The sequence below is a fragment of the Alligator sinensis genome, unplaced genomic scaffold (assembly GCF_000455745.1).
Source record: "Alligator sinensis unplaced genomic scaffold, ASM45574v1 scaffold337_1, whole genome shotgun sequence".
Taxonomy (NCBI): domain Eukaryota; kingdom Metazoa; phylum Chordata; order Crocodylia; family Alligatoridae; genus Alligator; species Alligator sinensis.
Window position 1 is genome coordinate 1,800,915 of NW_005841927.1, and position 12,477 is coordinate 1,813,391.

The window sequence follows — 12,477 nt, forward strand, 5'->3', positions numbered from 1 at the left end:
GGAAAAAGAGTCTAGTCCCCCCCCCCCCCCACCAAGCCTTTCACCCTATTCTCTACTCCATCACTGACTTGCTGCTAATCATTTCACCCCTGGGTGCTCCTCCTTCCCCTCCTATTCATACCGAGTATCCTTCAGGGCAGGAGCACTCTCTTGCTAGGTCTATGCACAGCACTTAGCGCAACAGGGCTCTGATCTCAGGTGGTGAGTTGAAGTAAGGGCCAATATAAAAAATTACCCTAAAGCCTGAAGTCAAATAAAAATACTTGCTGGACCGGCAACTAATGCAGTTCACCAAGTTTCAGGTGCTACACACACTTACCTAAGCGCTCGCAGAGTGGTAGAGCTAAAAACAGAACCCAAATCCATCTCAAGTCAAGGAACCATGTAAATAAAAAGCTTTGAAGACCCTGAATTGCTTTTGCCCCACAAAAACCTGGGGGGAAGAAGGGGACAATTTTGATCTGAGCCCATCTCTGCACAAGTTAAGTGAAACCTGTCAACTTATCTCTGAGTTTTGCCGCAGTTCCTTATGGCCACTAGTGAAGAGCTACCAGTCAGCAATTCCAAGCAGAGGCCATGAGACCCCCGAGGTGTTCACACAAAGCATGAAAGCAGGAAAACTGACCTCCCACATAAACATCCTCACGTGCCAGAGTGGCTAAGTCATTTAAGCACAGAGAGATATCAGCTGAGCTGCAGCGCGTAGACAGAGGCATGGATCCCAGAAGAAACGCGTTAGCTGGGAGATTCACACGTGTGCATCAGGAAGTCAACCAGGCTGGAGAGAAAAGGCCAGATGCAGCCCTAATGTAAGCAGATGTGGGTCCCCACATTGGCTTCACTGGGATCTGTGCCAGCGTGTAGGCCTCAAAAAGCATGACAAGTATCTGACTCCAAGTACATTAGAATCACACAGCCCAGAAATTCATTATTTACCCATGTGGCCTGGCAAAGAACAAGACAGGCAAAGGCTAATATACCCACAATGACCCAAAAGAATGAGGAAGAGGGCTGGCCCAGAGGGATATGAGAATGGTAGGGGCCAAACTTTTAAAGGAGCTCAGCTGCCACTTAGACACCGAAATCTCTGGGCTGCAGTCTCAGAGGTCCCTGTGTTAGGTGCACCTTGGGAGCAGAGCTCTTAAGGGACTGGGGCCAATGCAAACCCCATGGGCTGAGAGCTCGTTGGAAACCTAGCTGTTCTTTATGGACATACTGGGATCCGAGCTCTTTCCAAGATCTGGCTACTGATGTGGAGGGCAGAGTCCTGGGATATCTGAGCCCAGGTTCTATTGAAAAATGGATCCTAGGTCCCTGGCTGCAATCAGGCCAAAGTTAACAGTAACCTAAATTCATTGCCATATATTTTTAAAACCCCCCACAAACTAGTTGCCTGAGCAAAGATATATAATATATAACCCATTCTGCTTGAGGGCTGCACTAACAACACCATTAAAGTGTCTTGCTATTGCTTCAGTGGCATGGGTTCAAGCCCCACTGGAGCCTCATACTGAAAACTAGACCACTGTCAGCCTGGCTGATACTGGGTACCTGGTTGTTTAGGCTGAGGAGTCAAAAGACAGCCAGATATGATGCTAGACACATGACTCCCTGGTATACTATTGGCTACAGAAACTGGTGTGCCTTTAACCAAGCTAGCCATTGGGCAGGTAGGCCTGTAGGAGCCTTTGACATGGCTATGTCTAACTTCTTTCAGGACATAAGCCAATCTTTCGCTAGGAAAAGAGGGTAAGAAAAAAAAGTTCTCTCTGGGGTGGAGGTTATCCCCACAACCACCTATGAAAAAAAGCTAGAATAAGCTACTGAAGTCAGGATTATGAGCTATCTACTACAGGAGTCCCATCCCAAATAGCACATCCTATGGTCCTAGGATGGTTGTCAGATGTTTCATGTGAAGTAAAAAATGAGCAGTCTCAGTCTAATCCAATTAAACCATTAAAAAATATATCTGATGACATATTGGATTCTCTGTTACTTGACATCTTTATATCTGGATTGGATGCTCCTAAAAGATGGGATCTAACAACTAGAAGCGAAGGCAGTGATTCTCAACCAGGGTACCGCAGCACCCTGGGGTGCCTTGAGATCCTTTCAGGGGTGCTGTACGGTGCCATGCAACATGAGCACTGTTAGATGCACAAACATGATTCACAAGATAAACCCAACAGTTTCAAATAAGAATCCATCATAGTATTAAAAAGTTTTGACCTGCTGTGGTCTTTTCAAGTTCTTTGCTCAAGAAAAATTGCTCTGTTATTGTTCCATAGTCCAAAAGTGAGTGAAAACTAAGAGCTGGTGTTTTCCAAGGGGTGTCTTGAACCTAATGAGGTTGAGAACTACCGAGTTAAGGGCTTGATGCCTGAACCACTTAACTAAATTCTATGGACCCATGCTGTAGAGCAGATCAGGCTATAACACGCTGAATTGTCTCTTCTGGCCTTAAAAACCATGGATCTCCATAGGAGAAGTTTCCATTGACACCAAACAGCACTGCTGATCTTTAAGCAGAGATCAGATGGGTGCAATGATTGAATTGTGCACAGAATGATGAACATCGTTGGAGGGAAACACGTGACCAAAGACCTTTCTTCAAGCACATATACAAAATCATCACATCCAGAAAGTTAAATACAGTCAAAATTTGCCAGTCCTTAAAAACAGCAGCTGAAAACTGAAGTCGATCATTTCCTATTGGATATATTTGTGAATATATTTATTTTATAATCTTGTGAAAAAAAATTCCAGGATGTAAGTAAGAAGCCAGGAAAGAAAGAAAACAAATTTGAAACGGGAATATTTTATGTGCAGTATTAAATCTCCGGCACACAATGAATCATGCAGTTCTTGGTCTAACAAGGAGGACTCCAGAAAGTCTGTAGTAAAAAGGGGTCACTGGAGACTCTAAGAAATATGAGAAACTTGGTCCAAAACGCACAAAAGAAGCTCTCCTCCTCCCCCCCAAAAAACCCTCTTCCTATGGTAAGAAAATTCTCTCAAAATATAATCCTAATAACAGTTTTATTTGCATAGCACCTTTCATAACAAGAAACCACCTCACTGTGCGCAGTATGACAACCTACAGCATGGCTAAAAATAGATTATAATAAAATAGAACAAAAAGATTCAAATATACATGTGGGAGTAAAAATTGTATAGGTATGCAGACATTCATGCACATGTATGCAGGCGTGTGTACACACACAACACAATTTAACCATGGATTCATAAACACTGTAATGTGTAGTTGGCTATATGCTTATAAAATAGTTATATAATGTCTTATCTGGCAAATGTATTGTATATGTTCTCTAGCCAGACCTGGTGCATACCAAAATGGGTGCATCCTACCCCAAAGGCAGTGAAAGTTTTGCTATCATCTTTATGGGATCAGGATTCCACTGTGTATTGTGCAAGCACTTCTGTGACCCCCCCCCCTTCACACATAGAAGTGATTATTATAGCCGTGTCTTTCTTATTAACGTTTCTTAAAAATGTGAAATAATGAAAAATTATCCTAGGGGTTCAATCTGGAACCTGTTAGATGGGTAAAATACCCACTGATGCATTGAGCTCCCAAGGAGGTCTTTGGGCCATACCCATCCTGGGGACAGAGCAGGAGGGACAAAGCAGCCACACTAAAAGCAACTGCTCCACTGCAGATGTGACATTTTTAATCTACTCACACACGTGCATTGACTGGACAAAGCAATGTACTTGCAGCAGATATGCTAGATTTTGGGGATGTGCTAAAAGGGAAGGAGATCCAGGAAAAATAGCTGAGAGCAACTGTTTGGATACATAGAGTGCACTACTGTAACGGTTCCCTACCAAGCCTGTCTGCACTAAGTGTCTAGTCCTCTAGCACTTGCTCCAGAGGAGTAATGTCATGAGCTAGCAAGCAGCTGTACACTCATTTTCTGACACTGATCACATCCAGAATGGGACAAAACATGGACTAGTATAAGAGCAGAATTACCTAGGGAAGCAAAACAACAGGCTGTAAGGTCATAGCATCCATCTGTTGGGGATGTTTGTGAAATTCAGCAGGTTCATTACTTCTGTTCTCTCTGCAAACAACTTTTCATTCCAATTCTCTCAAAATCAATTACGTTGTATAATTAATTATTATAAAGTTTTGGTAGTGCCCAGCTAAGATTAGGGCCATATTGTATCTGGCACGTACAAGAAAAGCCCAGGGAAACTGCAACATGAGCACATGCCAGGAGGGTAAAGTGAGGCACAGAGATGAAGTAGGTTGCCCATGGTTTCATGGGAGGTCAGTGGCAAGAGTCAGGAATAGAAGCCCCATCCATTAGACCGCACTCAGATGAAATTTTGCTTCACCCATTACCGAAACGCCTTGACCTCCAGCTAGCAACGGTTTAACAGTGCACATCCACTGAAGACAGGCACTGGAGAAGTCACGTACATGAAATGAAGACACGTAGCAGGATGCTATCCCTCACTTTGAAATCTGGCAGACATCTAGAGGTTTACAAGGAGACCAAGGGACCTTTGATAGCGAGTGGTCAAGAGATCTTGTTCAAAAAATATCTATAGCAATAGGAGGACTGAATTTCTGCGCGCGCTCTCAGACAAGGAGTTGTCTAATAACAAGATTAGATTGCCCACATGTAAGCTAACCAGGGGAGCACATAGGCCTGGAACTGCTGGCCTCCCAAGTCAAAAGCAGCAATGTCAATAAATACAGGAATGTCTCGCCTTGCCCAGTCGCACAGCATTCCAACTGGAGTAATTAATCTTTATAATGTACGGAAGAAAGAATGCAGAAGTCAGCAAGTGAATGAGGCAGGTTGAGGGAACGTCAGGAAAGAAGGGGGCTTTTTTCTGGTAGGAGAACAGGCTGCAGGAAGCAAAAGATCAACATGTTGGGTTGGCTAAAGCCAACAATCACTCCGTTAACTTCACAAGCAGTGAAATGCTTAGTGGTTTCACTGTTACTAGCAGCGCAAGCCCTTTATGAGAAGCCTGCAGCTTGCCTCTCGGGGAGGTTTTGATGGCGAAGGGTTGGAGACTGCAAAGCCTCCCAGCATTAATTTCTGGAACTCTTCTTGGCTTAAACAATGGTGAGACACTCTTGTTGCTTTGTCTATGATGTATCCAAAGAGCACGTGTCTGCTTTCAAGGTCCTCCTAAATATTTCCAGTGCAGCAGGCTGTAAATAATCCCCACCCCATGGGTCATTGGTGGGCTGGAACCAAGATTGACTTTCAGAAACAAATGAATTGCTAGTGTCTATACCAACCAAGCTTAAGGAATAACTCCCTTACCTACCACTCAATAATAAGGTGTCATCTTCTAAGATCCAGCCAACAGAGGGAGACACGGAGGTTAGGCATTGTGTAATTATCTCCACTGAAGCCAAAGGGCATGCCGCAAAGTTTATCCTACTTGTAAGGATAATTTGTAAGGTATTAACAAACTTTCACCACCTCCCACTCTGGGTATAAGGCAACTTTTTTCAACTTTGCTTTTGCTACTACCAAGCATACATATGTATATTATAGGGCTATTACCTCATTTCTAAAAAAAACAGTGCAATTTGTCCCAGGGGGGCAGAAGAACGAATGGGCATTAGGAGTATATGGCACTAAAAAGGCAGTGGGCAGTGGTGCCCAGTGGCTAGATTTATGCATATCAAAGTGCCTTCTCCAGGTGCTCAGATACTGCTGCAGGGAGAATCACACAACAGAAACCAAGTAAAATAGATTCTTTTCCATTTATGTTCTGCTGATCATAAAACATCACTGGCACCTCTCTCAAAAGCAGGGAAGTATATTATTTCAGGGATGTTTTAGCTTTACCAAGGAGTGTAGCAGTTGTGGGCCAAATGGCGAATGGAGTAGGAACCAGAGGGGACACTAGGTCATATTCTCCACTTGGGCAGCTGTGTGTGATGCTGGTCAGGTCACATAACTAACTACTGCCACAGTTTACTTCTCTGCAGAAGGTGCCCTGAGTATCACCACACAGTGGTCTGAGGATGTAGAAAGTTGCTTTAAGATCTTCAGCTGAGAGGCACTAGAGAAAGGCAGAGTAATTTCCTGGTGGGGGAAAAAAGAATGCCTTTTTATGCCACAAAATTCTAACCACACATCACATTGGACCGCTTGATGTTCTTTGGCAACCTCTGTCACATGGTCTCATAAATGTCAAATCTGCAGTTTAGTTTTACCACAGGGACCTTCACAAGCCTTTTTTCCCCCCATGTAGCTTTGAAATGCTGAAAAAGTACAAAACTTTTCTAGCGGTGTGCAGAATTTGAAGGACAGCGCTTCCTATACGACTGTATACAAAACACCCCATTCCTTCTAAATCTTACCAGCTGAAGAAGCAACATTTTCCCTGATGAACTAATTCTGATTTTATCAGTGGCCCATCCAGTCTGAATTAAAACACTGCCAAAATGTGCAAGGAACCTTATGAAATAAAACCTGTGCACCTGCTGCAACATTTTAATTGCTGTTTGAGCTTTGATCATGTAATCAGCTAAGCAGGGAGTATTCGAATGGTTAGAACAGAGTACTGGAAGTCAAGACTTCCATCTTGCATACCCAGCTCTGCCCCAAAGTTGCAAGTCTCATGATAAAGTTACTTGGCTTGGCAATTAAACACGGAAGTTTGGTTGTGGAGCTCAAGGGAACTTGCTCCTTTATTAATAAAACTTTTGCATCTCTGCCAACTCTCTTGGACCTAATGGCAAAAGCCAGGTCTATAAGTGAAGTGCACGAATATGGACTTCATTAGCAGGTAAGGTCACATTTCTGTCCATGTCTCTGAAGATATATTTAACCCCCACTCTTGCCTTAACCCAGGAATGGCCAACTTGGGATATGTGTGGCTTATGGCAAACTGGGGAAGGGACAGGCAGCAAGTGGCACATAAGGCAGGGAACAGAAAGCAGAGCATCAGATCAGGCAGGAAACATAAGGCAGAGCAGCTGATTGGGAAGGGGAAAGGGACTGGAGTGGCACTTCAGGAGGGTACAGGAATAATTTGTGGCACACCTACCAAAAAGGTTGGCTCTCACTGCCTTATCCCACTGATTTTTTAAAAGGGGTGGTGAATATTACCTCCAGTCACAGCTAGGGCTATTCCTAGTGCTTATGTGTGGGTGGGGGCTAATGTACAGCCTCTGCTCATATTTGTTTTGGAGCACAACATCCTGATCCTCCTTACTGAGGAGTTAAGAACAAAAGGTGAAATCCGTAAGAACTCGGGGCCGTAAGCACCCAAAGGGTCCTGCCAAGCACCTCACAGGATCAAGGCCTATGCAAGGAGACAAGAACTAATCCCACAAGAGTCCTGCTCAAGGAGCACCAGTCTCACCTCTGCAGTCCTTAGCACCGTATCAATGGGCACCAGACCACGAGCTGATGAAAACCAACCCAATCTCTAAATCTAATGTCAAAACACAAAGGCGCTGCTATTCTCCTAAGTGCTTCCTAAAAAATCTGCTCCAGAGGCATTGCCGGGGCTGCCCCTGATGTCAGTGAGAGTGGGATCAGGCCTGGTGCCTTAATCCAAGTGCACAAGCAGGAGGGATGATCTGCTCCAACCTGGAGATGCACATGCCCAGGTTCTTTAAGACTTCCATATTTTAAGGACTGATCAGAGGACAGTTCCATCAGGTTCTGCAGAAACTCTACCCACACAGCCTCAGTCAGAAGCTCCATAAAAACTCCACCCACACAGACTGCAAACTCGCTCCCTGACTGATCATTTCTTGAGGGCAGATTACTGCTGTTACACAGCAAACTAAAAAATATATATATTAATCTTGATCTTTACAAGTTAAAGCTTCTGGAGATCTTCATTACACCTGCAGGCACAAGCTGCTCAGAAAACAGGCAGCAGAAGCTGCCTCCTTGCCAATAACTTCCTTGTAGGAAGGACGCATCAGAGAACAGGTATGTTCAGCATGTGACCAGAACATGAAAGAACATTTAACTGAGTTCCCATAGATTTATGGGTATTCATAGTAAACGCTCCATTATCTGAAAAAATCCAGACGTGTTCACTTAGTAGAGGAGACGCATTGGAACTTCAGGTATAGTGATGAACAGGCCTCCAGTTTGGTGTGAAAGCATGAATGATCACACATCTGGATTCTCCCTCCTGGTGAGCTGGCCTATGCACTCGGGAACAATCTCCTGCTTTTCCTCCTGGCATGGCAAAGAAAGCCTACCACGGTGTCACAGGCTTCTGAAGGTCTGATGTCTTCTCACTTTATCATGCACAAGGCAAGTTGATGAGTCTTTCAAACACATGAGCTGCTTTCCCAATATGCCAGTTCTTTTCCATACGCCTTGCTGGTCCTAAAGCTGCCAAGCAGTCACAGAATGGCTTGGGTGCTTCGGACACCGTGCTTCTCGGGACAAGTTGAACTACACAGGGGAAGAAGGATCATCTAGTGAAGAGGACACTGGACTGGGATTCTGCAGACCTGTGATGAGTTCCCAGGTCAGTCACAAGCTGCACCTTGTGAGACTTTGCACAAGCTACTTAAACTGGATTTGCATCTTAGGACCTCGTTGCACCTGACACTGTGAGCTGCACAAATGTTGATTGGTTTAGTGCTAGCTTGGAGTTTGGAGCAGTCACACCTTCAATTTGAACGGCATGTCTGTGGGATGTGGCCACACCTCAATAGAACAGGAGCTGGGTTGTGTGGATCAAGAGGTAATCCTGCCCTGGAGTGGCATAACTTTGAGCCGCATAACGAGCGCTTTAAACCACTTTAATATACGGACAATCCAGGGGTTAAGAGCTCCAGGAGCTGCCTAAAATTACCATGTAACAAGGACTTAAGCTCCTTATTTGTAAAACAGGAATTTTATTTCTCTTTCCTTCCAGGGCCATTAGAGAGAATTAAAACCACTAAAGCATGTAGATACTCTGGTGATGAAGTCCCAAGAGGTACCTATGTAGCTGTAACCGTGACATGTTTTTCTTTCCAAGGCTGTGTGCGTTTGCAGAACAGTCTGAACATAAACCTCCTAGCTTTAGGAAAGAGACCATGTTTATTGGTCGGCTTATCTGTAGAGGACTTGGCATAAGAGAACCGTGACAAAGATACGATAGCCTTGATTCTCCTTTACTGTCTGCTCCCAAATCTTGTCCAGATTTGCAGAAAACAGAGTAATGCTCTGTTCAAGGAAACCATGGGGAGGATGTCTGTTGCGTGCGATGTGTATGGAGATCCATGAAAGTCCTGCCTGTTACGGAAGAACAAAAAACCCTCTTCTACCAGCAGATGGGGAGTGATTTATGGTTGTACCTGTGGAACCACATTATTCACACTGAATGCTCCAAGATACAACTACAGTGGGTTTCCTAGAAATGCGATAGAGCAAACTGACTCTGCCTCTTCAGTAGACTTTTCATAGCAAAGAGCAGCCAGAAAAAAACCAAAAGATCCAACTGAGCTGCAGCATGGCTGGGGAATAGGCTGGTAAATTCAAATACAAAACCAGAGAGGCATGCTCTCTTGCTTGCTTTTGGTTTCCTGGTTAAGAAAGATCAGAGCTTTACCTCTGGACCTGGTAGCAGTTGAGCAAAGCTGGAAGGAAGGAAAGAAAATGGATAACCAACTTGTACAATGCTTAGAGGTGAATGGCTGGAGTCAATTCCTTCGAGTCTGGATGGGGATAACAAGAAGAGAACGTAGCACAGAACTACAATCTTTAAACCTTTGGCCCTAGAAGTCAACATGGAATTAGCCTCTGTACCTGGGACACTACCCCTGCGCCTTTCTGCTACAGCCAACCTCTCTCCTGAAAACAAAACTTCATCCAGTCACCCTTCCTCTCTCCTTATGAACATTAGTCCCTTTATACTTTTTCAGATCTGTCACCTTGTGCTTTCAGTTAGTTTCATCTGAAACCCAGATCCTCAGTCAGATCCTTGGAGTGGGATATGCGTGGTGTGTATGGACCCTTGGAGACAGCAGGGCCTAATGGGAAGGGAGTGAGGACTCTGGATCCTATTCTCCCTGATCTGCTGTACGAGCTTGGGTACACGTTCCTCCACCCCCCTGCCTCTTTCCCCTTCTACCCCCCTGCCCCATATATTTTTTCTCTCTAGACCAGTGGTGCTCAATCTCCTGGTCCTGTGGGTCTGATCCCATGAAGGGTTGGCACACAGGGTCAGTCATGCTGGCCCAACCCCATACACTGGCTGGACCCCACATGCTGGCACCATCTGGTATCTGGGTTGTGGGGCTCTCCAGGAGCCCAGACATTTGTTGGCAGGAGAGCAGTGGCAGTATTAATTGCTGTGATTTGGGAGCAATTAACACTGCTACTCCTCCCCTGCTGCCAAATTTCTGGACCTGTGGAGAGCCCCATGGGCTGGATGAGAGAGCTCCAACCTTAGGTTCTTTGAGAAGGGGACAGCCATCAAGCTCCCAAGACGACAGAGGCAGATTAAATTAGATTGCTTGTTTGCAGAAATGGAACGTGTTTCAGATTAAGCCTATGGAGCAAGATCACCAAGACTCTGCAAGCTAGCTTCTACATTACTCACTGTTAACAACCCCTAAGAGTTATTTCCTTGGCTTAGAGTGCTCTCTAGCGGTTGGCATGTTCAGAACAAGCCTTTTAAATACCTTCAAGTTGCTCAGAACGTCAAAGATGATAATCAGGGAAACAGATGTTTGTACAATAAATAGGTGGAAACTGGGTACACACACATAAGGGCAGATTAATGGATCATTGCTATGGATCCAGGCAGAAGCAGAATCAGGCCCATAGGATTACACAATACCTCTTGCTCAGGGCACTTGTTACCAGAGAAGTTGTGGTTGGCTATCAACAATGTATGCCTTCCAGCAGCCCTGAAACAACTTGCCAAATTCACACATGTGCCCTTGGTATAGTTTGACAGCCCCATTTTCAGAAGTGGTCAAATATTATTCAGAGTTTTAGTCTTTGGGTACTTGACTGGACACACTTTGCATCTGGATTCTTCAGCAGTGCTAAGCTCTCCTTGGAATTGTAGGGCCTTGGACCCAGTTCTCTCAAATTAGGCATCCAGAAATATAGGAACTCATTAGCAACCACTTCTGAAAACATTGGGCTATGTGATCTCTCTCTCACTGCAGGAGTTTCTAGCACTCCAAAAATAGTTACTCTGCCATTACTACCTGCTAAAACTACAGTTGTTTGATGATAATCACTGCTTGATTAGTCGCAATTATTTTCTAAAAGACTGTTCATTCCCAAAGCCCCAGAAGTTCTTTATGGTGTGCACACATTTAGGGCACCCGGGCCCCAGTTTCCTATTTGTAGGTGGAAATAGTATCTGTCTGCCTCAGAGCTGTTACAAGAATAACATCTATTACTGACTGAAGTGCTCCAATAGCAGTGCTGACGGTGACCACTGACCAGTACCTACATAGGTGGCTGCACAGCATCTAGTGCAATGGAGCCACGATCAGTAGGCACTATTGTAATTTAAATAGCCATTGCTAGTGTGGGGCCCTTGTTAAAGCTGTCACAGAGAATCACTGACTTGGGAATCCAATCTTGGCATTTTGACATTAACCAAATTTTCCTCACTGATCCCCATTTTGGGCACTTTATTTCTGCTGTGAAATTTAAACACAGAGATACGTTGAATCAGTTGTGCAAATGAACATCAGAATTAGCAGTCAAGCTGTAGAGGCAGTAGATGCTCAGTTATCCAGGATCAGCTATAGCCAGCCAAGAAGGGATTGAGAGAAGATTGGGAGCGACTTCCTCAGCCATGACCTCCTCTGGTTTGGGGAAATGGTAGCCTCCTGTTGTATACTACAATAAATGGGCAAAATGCTTAACTCTCCCTCGTCCCCAAATTACAGATATGAAACAAGGGAAATGAATGCTGCTGACATTGAGAAAATGGAAACCTTTGACATGTAGTTCTGATGAAGGATTTGGCATATTTCTTGGATGGGAAAAAACAAACAATGAGCACTTATACTAGAAATACCATTGGAGGAAAAGTGAACTCTGGTACTAGAAATCAATAGGGGCAAATGTGTGCTTTGGTCCTATCAGGCATAAAGATTGAAATAATATCAAGGGAGCAGTTTTGGAAGCGTCAGTGGTGAATCTACGTTCAAGGGGACGAGAAATGGACTGATGGTATATAGCAGATCAAGATTTTGCTGTGATGTGCCCCCACAAAAAGTAAAATCCACATTTGAATATTGGTGACAACCTTTCCCCAGCCTATGATTTGGCATGAAAAAGCAGCTCTTCACGAAATTATTGCTAAGCAGAAGAGTTAAAAACGAGCTCCCATAAAAAGAACCATTCAGGAAACTGACAGCCAGGTTGCCAGACAAGCCTGTTTTGCAATGAATTACTATGATTAAGATAGACATTTGTATTCGGGTTGTGCCAAGATTAGGGTGGCAGCAAGGGTATAACGTGATTGCGAATATAACAG